This window comes from Lontra canadensis, unplaced genomic scaffold, assembly GCF_010015895.1.
Source record: "Lontra canadensis isolate GAN:19392208 unplaced genomic scaffold, GSC_riverotter_1.0 scaffold21, whole genome shotgun sequence".
Lineage (NCBI taxonomy): Eukaryota > Metazoa > Chordata > Mammalia > Carnivora > Mustelidae > Lontra > Lontra canadensis.
In genome coordinates this window covers 6,701,187-6,718,074 of record NW_022631015.1, presented here as the reverse complement: position 1 = coordinate 6,718,074, position 16,888 = coordinate 6,701,187, and positions in this window count along the sequence as shown.

The following is a 16,888-nucleotide window of genomic DNA, read 5'->3' as shown; positions in this document are numbered from 1 at the left end:
AAAAGCCAAGGGGTGGTTGTTGAGGGAGGTGGGTTGGGCCCTCATGACGTTTCTGCCTTGCTCAATAAAAGCCTTCGCCAGGCCGTGAGGGCCCAGTTTTGGGACCTCAACCATCTCATTATGCTCCAGTGACTTCTAGCTCTCAGTGTCCACATCCCTCCCCGAGGCTTTTTCTGGCACAGGAGAAGGTCACTCTGTCCTCACACTCAAGGCAAGTTGGAAGTGCCATCGAATTAATACCACTTAGGAATGGCCCTCAGCCAAGGACTCCCAAGAGTTGACATGAACCCTAGCTCCCTTGATCCTCCTGTGGAATGATTTTGTGGTGTGTAGTTCATGCCGTCTCCAGGGTTCCCTTCCAGAATCAGCCATGGCAGCAGCTGGCTCATGAGGCATATTCAGGGTGTCCCTCCTCTCGCTGCATCACTTCCCTGTCCCCCTGTTGGGGTGGCTTTCATTTCCCAAGTAATCTACTTGATCTGTAATCCTTATCTGAGGGGCAGCTCTTGGCAAGGGCAGGGGATGTGCGGTGGGAGGAGCCAAAACAAGACGCCATTTTTAGCTTCACTTGCCTCTTTATACCTTCTTCCACTCATCACTCCTTCAAACTCTAAGCTTGGGCTCTTGCTAGCCCTGTGGGTACAACATGAGCCTGTCCCTCTAGCCTACGGTTGATTGGACTGGGGAGGGAGAACAGCGGAGCCAGTCCACGTCTCTTCCCTAGGAGTCTGGGGATTGGTAGGGATGGGTGGTAGTCGAGTCAGGGTGGTGGGGGGAGAGAGAGAGACAGAGACAGAGAAAGAAAGAGAGAGATTGAACGAATGAATCTTCCCCCAGGCGGGGACTGAAGTGCGCACACTTGGGAGCCACGAACGCATTCTGCATATATCTATTCTGGGGAGCTGAGACGGCTCAACTAGTCTGTAGAGAGAAAAATGAAGCAGGTGTGCAAGGGAAGGCATAGGTGAGGGACACAAAAAAAATACCGCTGTGGTTTTGGCAACCGTCCCATTTCTGGTTTCAGTCTTTTCAGAGGCATGGCTCCATTTCTGCTTTGACAAGATACCTTTTTATATGTTTATTTATTTATTTATTTATTTATGAAAAAATGTTCCCTTTTTGTTTAAGCTAGGATGAGTTGGCTTCTTTTGCTGGAAGCCAGAACATCAATGAATGCACATTTTATATCATAAGTCACTCCTATTAAAAATAGTGTTTTTATGGCTTTTGCCATCTCAGCCCTGGAATGAAGATATTTTATTGTATATTGGTTTATCCCCTTCCCTTAGGAGACGTGTTAGCAAAAGAAAGAGATAATTTCCTCTCCCCTGTAAGGAAAACCCAGGGGCCTCCTTCTGTGGAGTTCTTGTGTTCTTGGCTCTCCTGATACCTGAAGACAATTCCCTCTCACGTCCTGAGATCTTGCAAGATGCTGGATTTCCTAAAGAGGTGTAGGCTGTGTGGGGGGGTGCCATGGGGGCATGGAGGTTAGGACCTAGAGATACAAGCCTGGGAAGAGGACCACAGGATTCATGGGCTCCTGGACCACCCTTGCTGTCCTCGATAGCGCTTTTGATAACCTGCGGTGTCCATAACAGTGAGGTTGGCCACCAGGCCCCGTGGCCTTGGGAACCTTGGTAAAGGAAAGGGAAATGGTGAGAGGACATCTTTTGCAGCCTGCTGGGGGCGCAGAGCATGCCATATGGGAGAACCAGCCCCTAGCAGGGGCACTGAGGCACGAAGAAGAAATAGTGACCATTCAGGACTGAAGAAAAGGTTCTTCTCCATTTCCTTGAAGCAAGTGAGCCCAGGATTATGCGCTACAGCCTGGTGGGGCATGAACATTGCCTCATATTGGCCATTCTCACCACCCTTGGCAAAGTGGGGTGTCTTCATTGGTTTGGACTGCTTATGACAAAAACGGCCATAAACTGGTGGCTCAAATAAGGAACATTTATTTCACACAGTTCTCGACCTGGAAGTCCAAGGGCAAGGTCGCAGCAGATCCTGTGTCTAGTGCCCATCCTCTTCCTGGCTGTAGACAGCTAGCTTTTTGGTGTGTCCTCACATGGGGGTGAGGATAGACAGAGAGAGAGAGAGAGAGAGAGTTCGAGCAAGCATATACTCAAGAGACCTCACCCCTTTCTTCTTGTAAGGACACTAGTTCCATCATGAGGGCTCTACCATCATGACCTAATTACCTCCTAAAGATCCTTCCTCCAAATACGATCATGTTGGGGGATTTAGGGTTTCCCGGCATGAGTTTTTGAGGTGGGACACATTCAGTCCAAAGCACAGGGGATTGGAACCAGATGTAATTTAATTTGAGTAAACCTTTCTTGTAAGACTCCAGATGTGGTGGAAGATTTCATATCTGTTATATTTCTATATTTGGCTAATGGTGATGATAAAAGATCACCATTCTTTATAAAGGTATTTTGCCTTATAATAACATTTCATAGGTGACCGTTTCTTGCTGATGCTTTTAGGGGATGTCTTGATCTACCGTAAAGGTTAGAGAGGAGTCTGAGGAAAACGGAAATATCTAAGGAATGGTAGATTGATGTTGGGCCTCTCAGAGATCCAGGTTAAACAAGAAAAGCTGACTAGAGATTTGGGGGAGTGTGTCCAGAAGTTACTGAAAAGACAGACCAAAGAACAGGTCTAAGAAAACGGGAGGAAATCAAGGGAATATGGAGAGTCAGAACATACCCAAGATCATACCTCAGGATAGAGAGACCCTGATGCCAGACGCTGGCCATGGCCACCCCCTACCAGCACAGGGGACTGATGGCGTTGCCATGGTAGAGGCCATTTTATGCCATCTTGTGCTTTTGTGTCACGTGCTACAAGCTCAGTGTCCCGGGGGACCCTCAGGTTGGCCAAGCACATGTGGTTTCGCCCTGGTCTGACCTCTGGGGCTCACGGACAGTGAGGATCTGGCTTTCTGGCTATGGGAGGGGAAGGTGTGACTCTTACCAACATAGTGACAGCTTCTCCAAATATGGCAGCAGAAAACTTCTCCCTAAAGCCATTGTGATATGTACATGTCCACAAGGAAAACACCCATTGCTTAGGTCCCTGTGGGTGGGGTGGTCATATCCATGCCCCTCTCTTCTTCCCTAAGCTGTCCACTCTCATGGCTGCAATCCCACCTCTATGCCCTAGGAGAGCTCTAGCTTTGTTGCTATTTCCCTTCTGAGTTTGACTATTCTATTCACTTGGCTAGTCCCTCAAACTCAACTGAGCACCTCATCTTTTAGAAAGGCTATATTTGGACTAGTTAAGGTTGTGGGCTCTGGACCCGGACAGTCCTGGGTTAAAATCCCAGCTCAGCCACATCTTAGTTGTGTCGCCTTAGAAAAATTACAGACCTTCCCGTGGCTCAGTCTTGTCATCTGGAAAATGGGGATAATACCTATCACGTAGGGCTTTTAAGAGGATTAAATGACTCAATACATTAAAACCACTTTGAATACTGTCACATACACGATGCCCTCAACTAATTATTATCGTCCAGGACACTGGACCTCCCCTTATTTCCTTTTTTCAATTCACGCTCCTTGATGATACAGGCTAGAAACTTCTAGATCACACATGGCCGCTTTTCCCTTTCTCTTCAATGCCTATATTATACCAGTTCCAAAGTCTGTTGAGTCACCTTCTCAAATGCCTCTTAAATCCTTCTTTTTATCTGCAGCCACTTCCTTGGTTTGGGCCACCCTCGTCCCTTGCTTGGATGATTGAAAGAGTTCTCTGACTTGTTTCTTACCCTCCAGGTACTTCCGGGTTAAACGAAGACATATAATTCTCTCAGATGATAGTAGGAATAGCTAACATTTTTGAGTTTCTACTAGTAGCAGGGAAGTGTCTAAAGAGCTTTGCATGGATTTGTTTATTCATTTAGTTGCCACATCTTCCACCTGAAGAGGTGCTTCTGTAAATAGGAAAATGAAGCCCAGAGTACTTAGGGCACCTGCCTAGGGCTACACAGCCATAATGGCCCAGGCAGGATTTGAACACAAGGGCTCTCTCCATGCACTTCACTGTATATTCTCCCCCACACAGGTGGTCCCCGAAAGCGGTACAGAGTCCCCAGAGAGTGTCGTGGGTGAAAAATGTTAGAATTTCTTTTTCTATTTATTTTAAAATAAAACTATGAAATCCATTGAGGTTGCTTAACAGAAAATCTATGGATTGACATTGGCTGTCTCACGTGGCCTGTCAGGTGGTCCTTACTACATACAGTACCTGAGGCACCTCTAAGGGAAGAGGGGACGTGATGATTTGAGAGGTTGACAGTGACATTTTCACGCAGGTTTGCTGCCATTGACTTGCTATGTGTAGCTCACATGCTATTAGGGTGTCATGAAGCAAGTACATGCTTATAAAGTTGGTCTAAGAAGGACAATATTATGATACTTTAAAAAAAAAGACTTTATTTATTTGATACAGAGAGAGATCACAAGTAGGCAGAGAAGCAGACAGAGAGAGAGGGGGAAGCAGGCTCCCTGCTGAGCAGAGAGCCTGATATGGGGCTCCATCCCAGGACCCCGAGATCATGACCTGAGCCAAAGGCAGACACTTAACGCACTGAGCCACCCAGGTGCCCCAATGATACTTCTAAAGAAACGAGAAGTGCATATGAAATATTTATACCAAACAAAGGCTTACTCAAGGCAAAGAGTTGTCAAACCTAATCGTGAGTGTTCCAAAATTTCTGACCTTTTCTATCTGGTAAGTGACTATCGGTTATAAGTTATTAGAAAATAATTATGAGAGGGGTGCGTGGGTGGTGCAATCAGTTAAGCCTCTGACTCTTGGTTTTGGCTAATGTGATCTTAGGCTCGTGAGATCAAACCCCTTGTTGGGCTCCGTGCTCAGCAGGGAGTCTGCTCCTTCCTCTCCCCTCCTCCCTCTCTCTGCAATAAATAAATAAATCTTAGAAAATAATCGAGAAATTAAGAACATCATAATATGTACCTTTGAAGAAAAATGGAAATTTTAACAGTGAGTGAAAGAATAATTGATTTTCAAAAGAAAATCACGTTGTGGCAAAAACATGCTAAAAACAGATCTTTGAGGGGTGCCTGGGTGGGTTGGTCATTAAGCGTCTGCTTTCCACTCAGGTCATGATCCCAGGGTCCTGGGATAGAGTCCCACATTGGGCTCCCTGTTCAGCGGGGAGCCTGCTTCTCCCTCTCCCTCTGCCTGCTCCTCCCCCTGCTTATGTTCTCTCTCTCTCTCTGTCAAGTAAATAAATAAAATTTAAAAAAAAATAAAAACAGATCTTTGGGACTATTTCCAGAGCTTGCAATTTTCCCTTTTCTTTCTCTCTCCCTCCCTCCTATCAGCTGAAAATGGCAGATGTTAAATGTAAAACCTCATACTTGCATTCTTTGGAAATTCGGAAAAAGAATTTTCTATCCTGCCCCTGTTTCAAATGAGAAAATTCAGTGGGCTTTGCAGCCATTTGGTGAAAGTACAAAAGCACAACAACTTATGATTAATTTCTAAAAACAGCCAATCCACATTAGGGAACTGATAGTTTCTAGCCAAATTTCAGTAAAAGCTTTGCCTATGTGATCAATAGGATTTAAAGATGAGTACCAAGACCCCGATTTGAACCTACATACCTTGTAAGGCATAATTTTTATGTACGACATTGAAATCGTAAAACCATTAAAATCAAGTCATCAAAATCAAGTAGCAGAGTAAGACCTTCGGGTGTCTGAGTGACTCAGTCTGTTAAGCATCCAACCCCAGATCTTGACTCGGGGCGTGTTCTCATGTTGTAAGATGGAGCCCAGTCACAGTCTGTGCTCAGCAGGAAGTCTGCTTGAGATTCTCTCTCTCCCCCTCTGCCCCCCTCCCTAAAATAAATGTCTTAAAAAAAAAAAGGACCTTCAAATCACTGTATCACAAAAGGTTAAATCAAGGTTTCATAAATAATTAAGATAATTTAATCACATTGCTCTCATAAAGTACATATTAATTACAAAATTTTTTATGGTAGATAAATATTAAAGAAGAGAAACATTAAAGTATTTTCTTTAAAATGTTCTGTTTTTTCAGTGTCATAATGTTTCTAACAAATTAATATGGAGCTGAGTCTATAAAATTAATCGATACAATCATATCAATACATTAGTGTTATATAAAATGTTTTGACAGAAAGTGTGGCAATTACTGCTCAATAGGATTAATACAACCATGTTCATGATTGTTGCCTGCCATTTAGAAGACTTTAAATTTGCAAAGTGCTTATTCATACCACTTTTCTGGAATAAAAATTACTGCTGTAATGAAATGCTTGGTTCTTATTTTTTTTAAATTTCCTTTGCTTTATATTCATATATATATTTATATATAAGTATTTTTATAATTACACATATATAATATCTATGTATATGTATATATAGTGTGTATGTGTAAATATATTGCCTTATTTCTAACTGGTGTCATTTTTTTCCCTTCAATTTTCAATCGTGCTTTCTCTTAAAATCTTTTTATAATCTGGGTTCATCTGGCTTTGCATTTTTCGACATGTGCCCCCTCTGCCTCACCTGCATGTCTCTACTTTCCTGTCTGGCCTCACCGGGTTTCTGGTTTCAGGCTCTCTCCTTTTGTCTTCTTCTCTCTTCTCCCTCCATTACTCCATGTCTCTTTGGAACCTAACCAGTACGCCAGGTAGTATGGCAATGACAAAGAATCACAGAGAAGTGAGTCCTAGGGGTCCGCCAGCTTCCACTTCCATCGTTAGAACAGAAATACACACTGAAGGCAAATGAACCGGCCTTCAAGGCTCCCGGAGATAACTTAAAGGGACAACCGTGGGAGGCTGGGGGTCCGGGTGGAGGTCGGGGTGGGGCTGGGGACTCCACACATTGTGCCTCTGGAGCTTGCCCCCTTGCGTTAGGGGCTCTCTTTCCTCCTCCCCTGGGAGCTCATGATCACAACAGGTGGCATCAGAGAAAAAACTAAAATCATTCGTTATGTGTGGGAAGATTCATAGCTGTTTTGCAGAAAATGGTGGGCACTGGGCTCTTCCAGTATGAGGCCTGAGCCTTGCACGTCTGAGACGAGCTGGAGTCCAAGCGGATTAAAATGGAAATAGAAAGGCACCTAGTTACAACACCCTTTGTTATAGGGCAGAAATCAGTGCAAGTCGGGGCGGCCCTGGCTCTTCGCCAAAGGATTTTATTCGCGGTATCACCAAAACCGTTTTCCTCCGCGGGCTGCCCCATGGCCCCTACCCTCGGCACAGTATTGCAGTGAAGCTCCGAGGCCACTGCCCTTGTGGACACACCTGCTGGTGCAGACTTTGTCCCCATCAGGGGCTTCCGGCTCCCTTGCTGTAGATCATCCCTAATTGCCCCGGGCCAGCCCTCCCTCGTCAGCAGCAGCCTTGAGGTGCTGCTGCGTCAGCAGATGAATAGCCAGCGGCCACCCCGTGAGGCCTGCAGTCACGTCCCAGGCTAGCTGGCTGCCACGTGTGGGGCAAGGGCTCGCAACCCCCCAGAATGGAGGTCCCGATCTGCCTGGGGGCGCTGGGAGGAGACAGGGTGCGTCCAAGCCACGTTAGGTGAGGTGTCCTTTGGGGATGTCCGTCCCTTCAGGCTCAGGAGCGCGCACCATCTGATTCCTTGGCCTGCATCCCCCCACCCCCCCACCCCCGTCGGTAATCCGAGTCCCTGCAGGCCTGGGACCAGCAGCCACTAAGCCAGGGCTGCTCTGTTTTTTCTCAACGGTTAACGTGTCCTGGCTCTTCTTCAATGTCAAAATGTTTTCCCATGAACGCCAGGGGTAGCGTTTCCCCCTCTGCCTTATCAGCCCTAGCAACCAGAAGCCCGGTTTCCAGGAAAGCAGCCACTTGATCCAACCTGGTGAAACCCACTCCCCAGCCCAGCAACTGACATGGCATTTATGCCCCGGCACTCAACAGCCCAGTGTTTTTTTAGCTGTGGCCACATGACATCATTTCCAATTGGCCAGCCTTCCTCCTCCTCCTCCTCCAAGCACCCCTACCTCCCCCCCACCCCCGCCCCCTGCCCCCTTCTCCCTACAACCCAGGGTGGTATTTTGTGGAGTAGTGGGAATGCTTTGGGCCTTTTTTGGGGGGCTAATTCCCTTTGTTTCTCAAAATATCCTTGGTCCTGGCTGCTCTAATCCTTACCCTGGGTAGAGACAGCGTGACTGGGCTTGGCTCCTGGGCTCAGGCTCAGCCCTGTGAGGGGCTTCAGAGGGGCGCCTCCCTCCGTGCTGGGAAATGGAATGCTGCTTCTCTGAACCCCGCATGCTGTGAAGCACTGGGGGTAGGGTGGAGGGCGTAAGTGTGATGCTCACATGCCATTGTTCGCTACTTCCCACGCTGGGCAGTTGTCTTTGGCGCTCTGGCGGGCCATGGAGCAGCAGGACTGTGTCTTGTGATATGAAGAGGTTCTTTTCCTAACCATATATGTCTCCCCAAGAGAACCAATAAATAATGTGGTCGCTCTGGCTGGGTTGTCTTTCCATAGCTGCCCCAGGAGCCCTCTGGCTCCTGCCTGCGGCTTCTCCTGTTTCAATTTCCATGTCCTCTCCGTTTTGTAACTCAAGGAGCTCCCGGGCTTAGGAACAGCGGACAAGTCAGCCGGCTCCCCGGCTGTGGCACCTGGGGAAGGGGCGAGGGCACTGCCCTGCAGGCATGCTCCAGGTACCTCAGGCTCTGCTGCTGTGAGCACTGGAAGGTGAGCGAGGAAGGGTGCAGGGCGGGTGGGGACCTCGGGGGCCGAACCCAGAGGATCTGGCAAGACCATGCAAGGGAGTAATGAGACGGGGAGATGTGGAAGAGCATTGCTCCCGGCAGAATCTTCCAGACAGTGCTCCCAACACACCTTCATCTTGCTCCTGCATCTCCTGCCAGAAAGGGGGAGACCGCTCATTCAGTGCGCATGTGTGGCGAGACTGCTTGCCCCTCTAAATCCCAGAGCTTGAGGACTTTTCAAACCCATCGCACACCAGCTCTTCATTTTACAGACCAAGACACTAAAGCCTGGGGGAGAAATAACTTAGCCCAAGACAGGGTAGAGCTGGGGTTTGAATCGGCGGCCTCTCAGAGCTGTTACTCCGCACAACGGAGAGCTCAGGACTGCCCCATCAGCCCACCCCAGCCCCCCACCCGTGTGTTTCCATTCTGCACCCAGGAAGCTGAGTGCACACTAGGACAGGGGTGAAGGTGAGGCATACCATTAAAGACAATGGAAGTCCTGGATCTCACCCCTCAAGCCTAGTCCATGCACCCCTAGCTCTGCTGACCCCTTCCAAAAGCGATGGATTTCTCCTTCTAGGTCCAACTAAACCCTCACGCCCTTAGACATGTGGGAGGACACGCGGAGTTCCAGGTTAGGGGAACCCGAAGAACACCGAGGGCTGTTCCTTGCCTCCAGCTGTTTTTGTTATCCAGTGCCTGGAGTGGACGGAGCCAAAAGGGCCATCAGAGTGAAACATGCCAGTTGGGAAGTGGCTGGCAATGCTGGTGTTGGTGGCCGAACTTTACAGTGACAGCCAATAAATCCCTAGGCTCTGATGTAGCCTATCACTGAGCGCCGGAGTGGAAATTTCTGAGAACGCCCCGAAAGGTGACAACAGCGGCCAAGCTGCTCCCCGCTTTGGGCTTCAAGGGGCAGCTTCCCTCAGAGGTCTGGAATGCTGTTCATTTGTTTATCTCGGGCAGAGTGGGCCCGCCCACCCTATCTACCTCTGCTTTCTCCTGAGCTCAGCATGCCATTGGCATTTAATAAATGTTAAAAAATAGCAACATCTGAGCCACTGACCTTCACATAAAGGCCTTTGAGACCATTGCCAGCTTGGTTCCTCCTTCATGCAGCCAGACGGCAAAGGCCTGAAGGGGGGCAAAGAGAAACACACCTTCAGTGATGGGGGCCATGGCTGCAGGGTCCAGGAGTGCCGCGGGGTTTGCAGCTGGCGCTCAGAGGTCACAGTATGTGGACCGGACCCAGATGCTTTAACAGAGATGCCTGGGCCGGGTGCCCTTTGCAAACCAAGGGCAGTGGCTTTGTTCCATCTCGCTCTACCCCTCCAGACATTTCTGTGTTCTCCGAGCCAGTGGGTGTCACATGTGCTGGAGATCGGGCGTTTCAGACCCAAGGGTTGGGCCGAGGCTGGGGGCATTTCTATCGCCCTCTCTTCTTGGCCTGCCCCTCCCACGTAAAATCCTTTCCACCATTGTTCGGCTGAGACTTCCTTGTCTGGTGGTAAAGGACAGGAGGGACAGGGGTTTTCCAGCCAGTCTGAGTCAGGTTTTAATTTCTTCCTTTTTAAAAAAAATTATGCAGCCTTTTCTTTAGCCGCAAGCCCTGGTCAGTGGAGTCTGGGCAGTCTTCTTTCTCCGCCAGCTCTCTCCCTTCCTCTTTTTCTCCTTCCTTAAAGACTGGGAAAAGGTGAATGTTGCAGAGGGAGGGACCTAAGTCTCCCGAGGGCCTGGAACAGGAAGGCCAGCTTCGTGTAATTTATTTAAGGTCACCACTGAACCGACTTGACAGGCGAGGCCATTGAGATTTGGGGAGAGTAAGCAATCAGCCAGGGTCAGCAGCTGGCAGGGGACAAGGCTGCATCTCAGACAGATCATGTGGGGGCTCGCGAACTAGGCCACACACACTGCTCAAGGAGCTTGATTCCTTTGACCCCTTTCCTCTCCCTACCAGCATTATAAGAGGCGGCCATTATCAGCCCCCATTTTACGGATGGGGAAACCGAGGTTCAGAGAAATTAAGTACCTTCCTAACATGGTCACTTGGGTTTCTGAGCCACTGTTACAGGAGCAAAGGTTATTTTTCTGGGAATCCTGGGCATTCTGGATGGCTGGACTGTTGCGTTGCCCAGGACACTCCCATCTCATCGAGGAAAGTGCCGTGTCCTGGGAAAACCCTTGGTCTGGGGAAGCTGGGCAGGGTGGTCGCCTATTGAAAGCTCTTCCAGCTCTTCCTCTTTCTTCCCCACGGTGCATCTTTTGTTTTTGCTCTTCAGGGCCACACGCTGTTAACTCCACTTGTCTTCCTCGGAAAGGCAGAGGGGGCTCTGGGAGTTGGAAAGCAGGAACTAGGTCTCCGGGTTGGTCGAGGATGACAAAGCCGAAACGTAGCCCAGTGCTGGGAAGACAGTGAATGCCCTTGACATGGCCTCTCCTGTTATTAGCCTAATGTGGAGTGGAGGACAGAAGAATGGGAAGGGCAAGCAGGAGTGACAGAAAAATTGGAGACTCTGGGGCTGTGCTAGGGAGCGCTGAGTTCCTCCTCAGGAAATACGGGATATACTTCCTCCATCATGGAGTCCTTGAGTTCTGGGAGGCAGGCTATAGGACTCGAGAGGAAGCCCAGGTTTAGGAAGGCCCACAATTGCCCAAAAAGGATGTGGAGGGCGAGGAGTTGAATCCAAAGCTGTTCTCATAATCATGGGATGGGGCTGCCTCTTAAGGGAAAATAAAGATGGGGAAGAAGGTGCCCTGGGGGGGCGTTGAAAAAACACAAGAGGCGGGGGCAGGGGGAGGCATGCAGAATCAGAGCAAAGCGAATCTCTGTGGGATCCCAGGCATTTGCTCTGTGTTTTCCCACATACTGATCCATTCAGGCCTCCCCAGTTCCTTTGAAGTTGGTATCATCATCATCTCCAGTTACAAATGAGAAGGGTGAGGCTCAGAGGGGTAAAGGCACTTGCCCAAAGTCACACAGCTAGTAAGTGACTTAGCTAGGATTCAGACTTGTCTGATGGTGAAGGACGAGAGGGTTTTTTTCCTTCTCCTCTTCTTTAAAAATTAGGCAACATTTTATTTACTGGCAAGGTCAGTGGAGTTTAGGCAAAATGTTTTTCGGGCAGCTCTCTCTCCCTTCCGCTTTTATGTTCTTCCCTAAAGGCTGAGAAAAGGTGACCATTGGAGCCCTCTGCTGTGCTGCCTCTTTGCCCGCTCAGCCCACGGGGTAGAGTAGGGCTGGTGTGTGGGGGCGGGAGTTGGTGACTGGTAATCCCAAGTGTGTGTGTATATGTGAGTGTGTGTGTGCATGCGTGAGCAAATGTGTGTGCATTCGGATCAAAGTTACTCCAGGAAAACTCTGGGATCCTAAGGCTGGAAGTTCAGCTCCACCTCTCCCCTTCTTAGCTCATCTCTGAACCTTCATCAAGCATTCATGGTTAGTCTCCTTTCAGGAGCATAGGGAAAGTGCCAAACCCTGAGATCACCTGTTGGCTTTGTCCCAGCTCACTGCTCAGGAGGCGGCCCTTTGTGTATCCCTTGCACCTGTGTCAGATGGGCCACGGGGGGGTGGGAGGAGCCGGTCAGGAAAGGGCCTGTGCTGGGTGTGGGTTCCATGCCCTGGGGGAAGCTCTCTCTCTGCTCCACCCCTTCGGACTAAGGGGAGCCCCGCCTCACCCCTACAACCACCTCTTCACTCCCGTGCATTACTCCCCTGCCTCCACCTGTTCCCCTTCCCTGGGTCTGCACGGAGCTCGTGCTGGAACCAGCCCTGCTGTCAACAGAGTGATTATGAATGAATCACACATCAATAGGTTGAAATGGATGAACAATAGCAGTCCAATACCATTTGCAGTGGATGGGCCACCTCGTAAAGAAATACAGAATCACCTTCTGCACTGTGAGGAGTCTTGTTTCAAGAAGCTTTCACACTGGAAGCTCTCATTCTGCCAGCAAGTTAGGTAATTAGATCTGTACCAGCGCTAGGGAGAGAAGCCAGTTCTAGGTAGAAAGCTTTCTGCTGGACAGCCAGGAAAAGAGCATGAAGTGTTAAAGGAGAGCATTGCGCGGGTGTCTAGTGATTATGTTTCCCCACAGTTGGAATAACAATACAGAAATTCATCTTTACAACTCATAGTAAGTACCCAATGGAGCGCTTTGAATAAATGAGTAAAAACTCTGTTTTTATGTCTGAAGTCTGAGCAACGAAGCTGAGAAACTGAGAAGCCTGTGTCATCAGAATGCCGAAACAAAAAAGTGATTCCTCCCATCTAGACTGACTTGAAACGTGGAGCAGTTTGAGATACAGAAATAGATCATGAAACCAGGATGATGAAAGAAAAGAATTGGCCACTGAGAGACATTGCTTTGCGGTAGTTGGTTAAAGGCAGGTGCTCTGTATTACTGCCCAGGTTGTATACTGCACAACTTCAGAACATACTCTTCGTGGTGACTACAATATGCAGCGTGTTTTGCAGAGCAATGGCTCTGGATGGCGGTTTTCCCAATCTCTTAGTAAGGGATATTTAGAAAGCTAATATCGAAGCAAAATAGTGCATGTTATTTGGAGTCTGTCTTTAGAACTATTTATGCTTGCCTTAATAGTTTAGTAAATTGCATGTAATTCATTCATGTGGATTCAGTTATTTAAACATTTTTAAATTATGAAATAATTATAGATTTACAGAAAGCTGCAAAACAATGTACAAGTAGGTCCTATGTACCGCTGGTTTTGCCCACTGGTAACATCTTGCAGAACTAGATACAGTATCAAACCCAAGAAATTGACATTGGTGCAATCCTCAGCTTACTCAGATTTCCCCAGTTTCATAAACAGTTGTGTGTGTGTGTGTGTGTGTGTGTGTGTGTGTGTGTGTGTGTGTGGTTGTATGTAGTCTTATCACATTAAACTGGTGGTAGATTCTTGTAACTACTATCACTGGTCCATTCCCCAGGATCTCTCCCACCCTTCTACATCCTCCATCCCTAACTCTTGGCGACCACTAATGTGCTCTCTGGCTCTATAATTTTCTTATTTCAAGAATGCTATAAAGATTTTATTTCTTTATTTGACAGACAGAGATCACAAGTAGGCAGAGAGGCAGGCAGAGAGAGAGGAGGAAGCCGGCTCCCTCCTGAGCAGAGAGCCCCATTCCATGCTCGATCCCAGGACCCTGGGATCATGACCTGAGCCGAAGGCAGAGGCTTTAACCCATTGAGCCACCCAGGTGCCCCTCGAGAATGCTATATAAATGGGGATTCGATCTTTTTATTTTAAATTGCCTAATATTTTAAAACTAAATCTTTTGCAACAAAGTTCTGACTTCATGTTTTCTACAGAAGTATTCCTAGGGGAAAGTGGTGGAACAAGGGGGACAGAACTGATAGAGAAGTCAAGACAGAGAAGGTGCAGGCTTGGGAACCCAGAGAGCAGTTTTATTTACTGAGCACTTACTGTGTCTTAGGCACTGTTCTGAAACTTTAATTTTATTTATTTTTATTTTTTAAAAGATTTTATTTATTTATTTGACAGAGAGAGATACAGTGAGAGAGGGGACATAAGCAGGGGGATTGGGAGAGGGAGAAGCAGACACCCTGCTGAGCAGGGAACCTGATTCGGGGCTCAATCCCAGGACCTTTGGATCATGACCTGAGCTGAAGGCAGACACTTAAGGACTGAGCCACCTAGGCGCCCCAGGCACTGTTCTAAGGTTTTGTGTGGGCTGCCTACAGAATGGTGCCTGGAGGGGCTGCCTTGTCTTTGGGGCTCTTGCCCCTGCCTCACCCAACATACATTCCTATGTCCTTTGTGGACGCATTTCCCATTGAGTCACCATCCCCTGGAGAGTAGGAATGTCAATCTCTACTCGGAGAGCTAGGTGTCAACCATAGGGTCTCTGGCCATTGAGAAGTTTAGTTTTGATTTCTCTTCCCCTTGGGTTCTGAGCGAGCGCTGGCTACCCAGGGGGCTGCATATCACTTGTCAGCTCATGGTCCTTGGATTGCCCTTGCTGCTACGTCCCTGCTGCTAGGGCCAAATGCCACCTGACAGCTAGACACAGGTGGCCTTCGTTATTGGCATCATGTCCTGTTGCCGCTTGGCTGTCTCAACGTTCTCACCTCTGAAGACCTAGAGAGAAACACACACACCATTACTGACACCCTCAGCATTTCCAGGAATTCATGATTAATGGAGAAGAACCCATTGTCCTGAATCCCCACTGGATGTGAGATTTAGGAAATTCCCTTCTTGAGGTTATTAAGGCTTTGTGGCTCAGTGAAAGGCCATAAGATAATTGGCCTTTTATCTGGGAACTTTGGACTGAATTGGCACAAACCGACATCCAGGGACTTTAGACCCAGGAAGGATTATCGGAGCGGGTGAGTTCTTCTGTTGGGGGATCTCTGAAAATAGAAGTGAACGTGATGTGCCTGAGCAGTTGGGTGTCATCTTGTCTGAAGTCAAGGCATCAAGGAAATATTTGAGAGGCTTTGTTACCCTTGGATTTTGCAAAATCTCTATAATTTGCAAATGGACCTACGGCCCGAGGCCGAAAAGATAAAAATGTTAATGTTTCAACGGGCCTGCACACCAGTGAATCGACCACAGCTCTCCTATAGGCAGAATCCTTGGTATTATATTCCAATGGAGACTGGAATACTGATTGGATATTTACAACCATTCTGAAGTTGGCGCACTTGTCACTGATTAGCAATGCGGATAAGTACCTTGTGTTGGCTAGCATATATACTTTAGTAAGGCAAATAATAATTGTGTTGTGAGGATTTTGTTAGAACACAGAGGAAAATTGGGGGCCCCTTAAAAATTGCAACAGGAGATAGTTTGCATTTAACCATCCTTTCTAGGTTAGAATCTGGGACCATAAAGCCAGAAGTCACAAAGACTGATATCTGAGTTCACAACTCATATGAGGAGAGAAAAGGATCATTTGTTATGGTTCCTGGGCACATTATAAACTGTGTGATTACTTCCATGCCACATGGTAAGCACTGTGGTGATTAGGCATTTACTGGTGACTCATTAAACTAGTGGTCTTCAACCCTTTGCCTTGGAAACCCCCTCTTTCTTGGGGCCCCTCCTTATTAGAGTTAAAAATAGCTGAAAATCCTTGGGAATCCTTTAAGGGCAAATCTGGATAGATTCTCCCTGGAGGCGATCCCAAATCAAAGCAAACAACATTAAAGCAAAGTCCAAAGCAGGTTGATCAGAAATGAAACGTTGGGAAACATTTTGTGGTGCCCTGGATGTGTGATTTTTCTATAAAGGGAAGCCCCTAGATTCTCTGTAGACTCACCATCCACCCTTTCCCCCTGGTGGCATGTGTCCTTCTGGAAAGAAGCACATTAAAGACTCCCACCTCTTATCTACAATCCTGAAATCCAGAAGACTGTAAAAACCAAGAGCATTTTGTATGCCTTAGACCATTTGCCAGCAAAATCTGACCTGAACTGACTTCAGACTATTAATAGGTTTAATTTATCTTACCTATTATAAATCTTCTTGTTTCGCTCCAGGAATATTAACATTTACATTTAGGGCGATGCTCTCTGTCCTCTCAGAGAGCGGTGTTATACAATATATGATACATGTACCATATTATCTTTCTAAAAATCTGAAAAATTCTGAATTCTGTAACACAGCTCCCCCAAGGGTTTTCAATAAGGAATTGTGGACCCAGAGTACAAACTTTTTTTCCTTTTTTTTTATGCTTCACAAACATCGGATCCTTTTTATTTTTATTTTTTGATAGGTGATGGGACCCAACCAGATGGTCAAGCTTGTCAGGCCTTTAGTTCCCTGTCACTGACAAAGTCTAAGACAACATAATCCCACGTTAAACCCCAGGCTCCAACGCTTCCTCCACCCTGCCCAGAGTTCAAGGACTGGAAGTGCTGCCTATAGGCTGGCTGGGCACCGAGGTGGCGGGGCCCTTTTCCGACCCCTCACACAACTTCTCTACCTGGAGGTCAAGAGTAGGTGGGGGAATGCCAGGCTCCATGCTGCCAAGGCTTCCCCTGGAGTGTATGAGACCTTCTGGTAAACCCACACAGCTGCTCACTCATTGACTGGTCAATGCACTCCTCCCCTCCATTAATATTGTATACCTTGTGTGAGCTAGG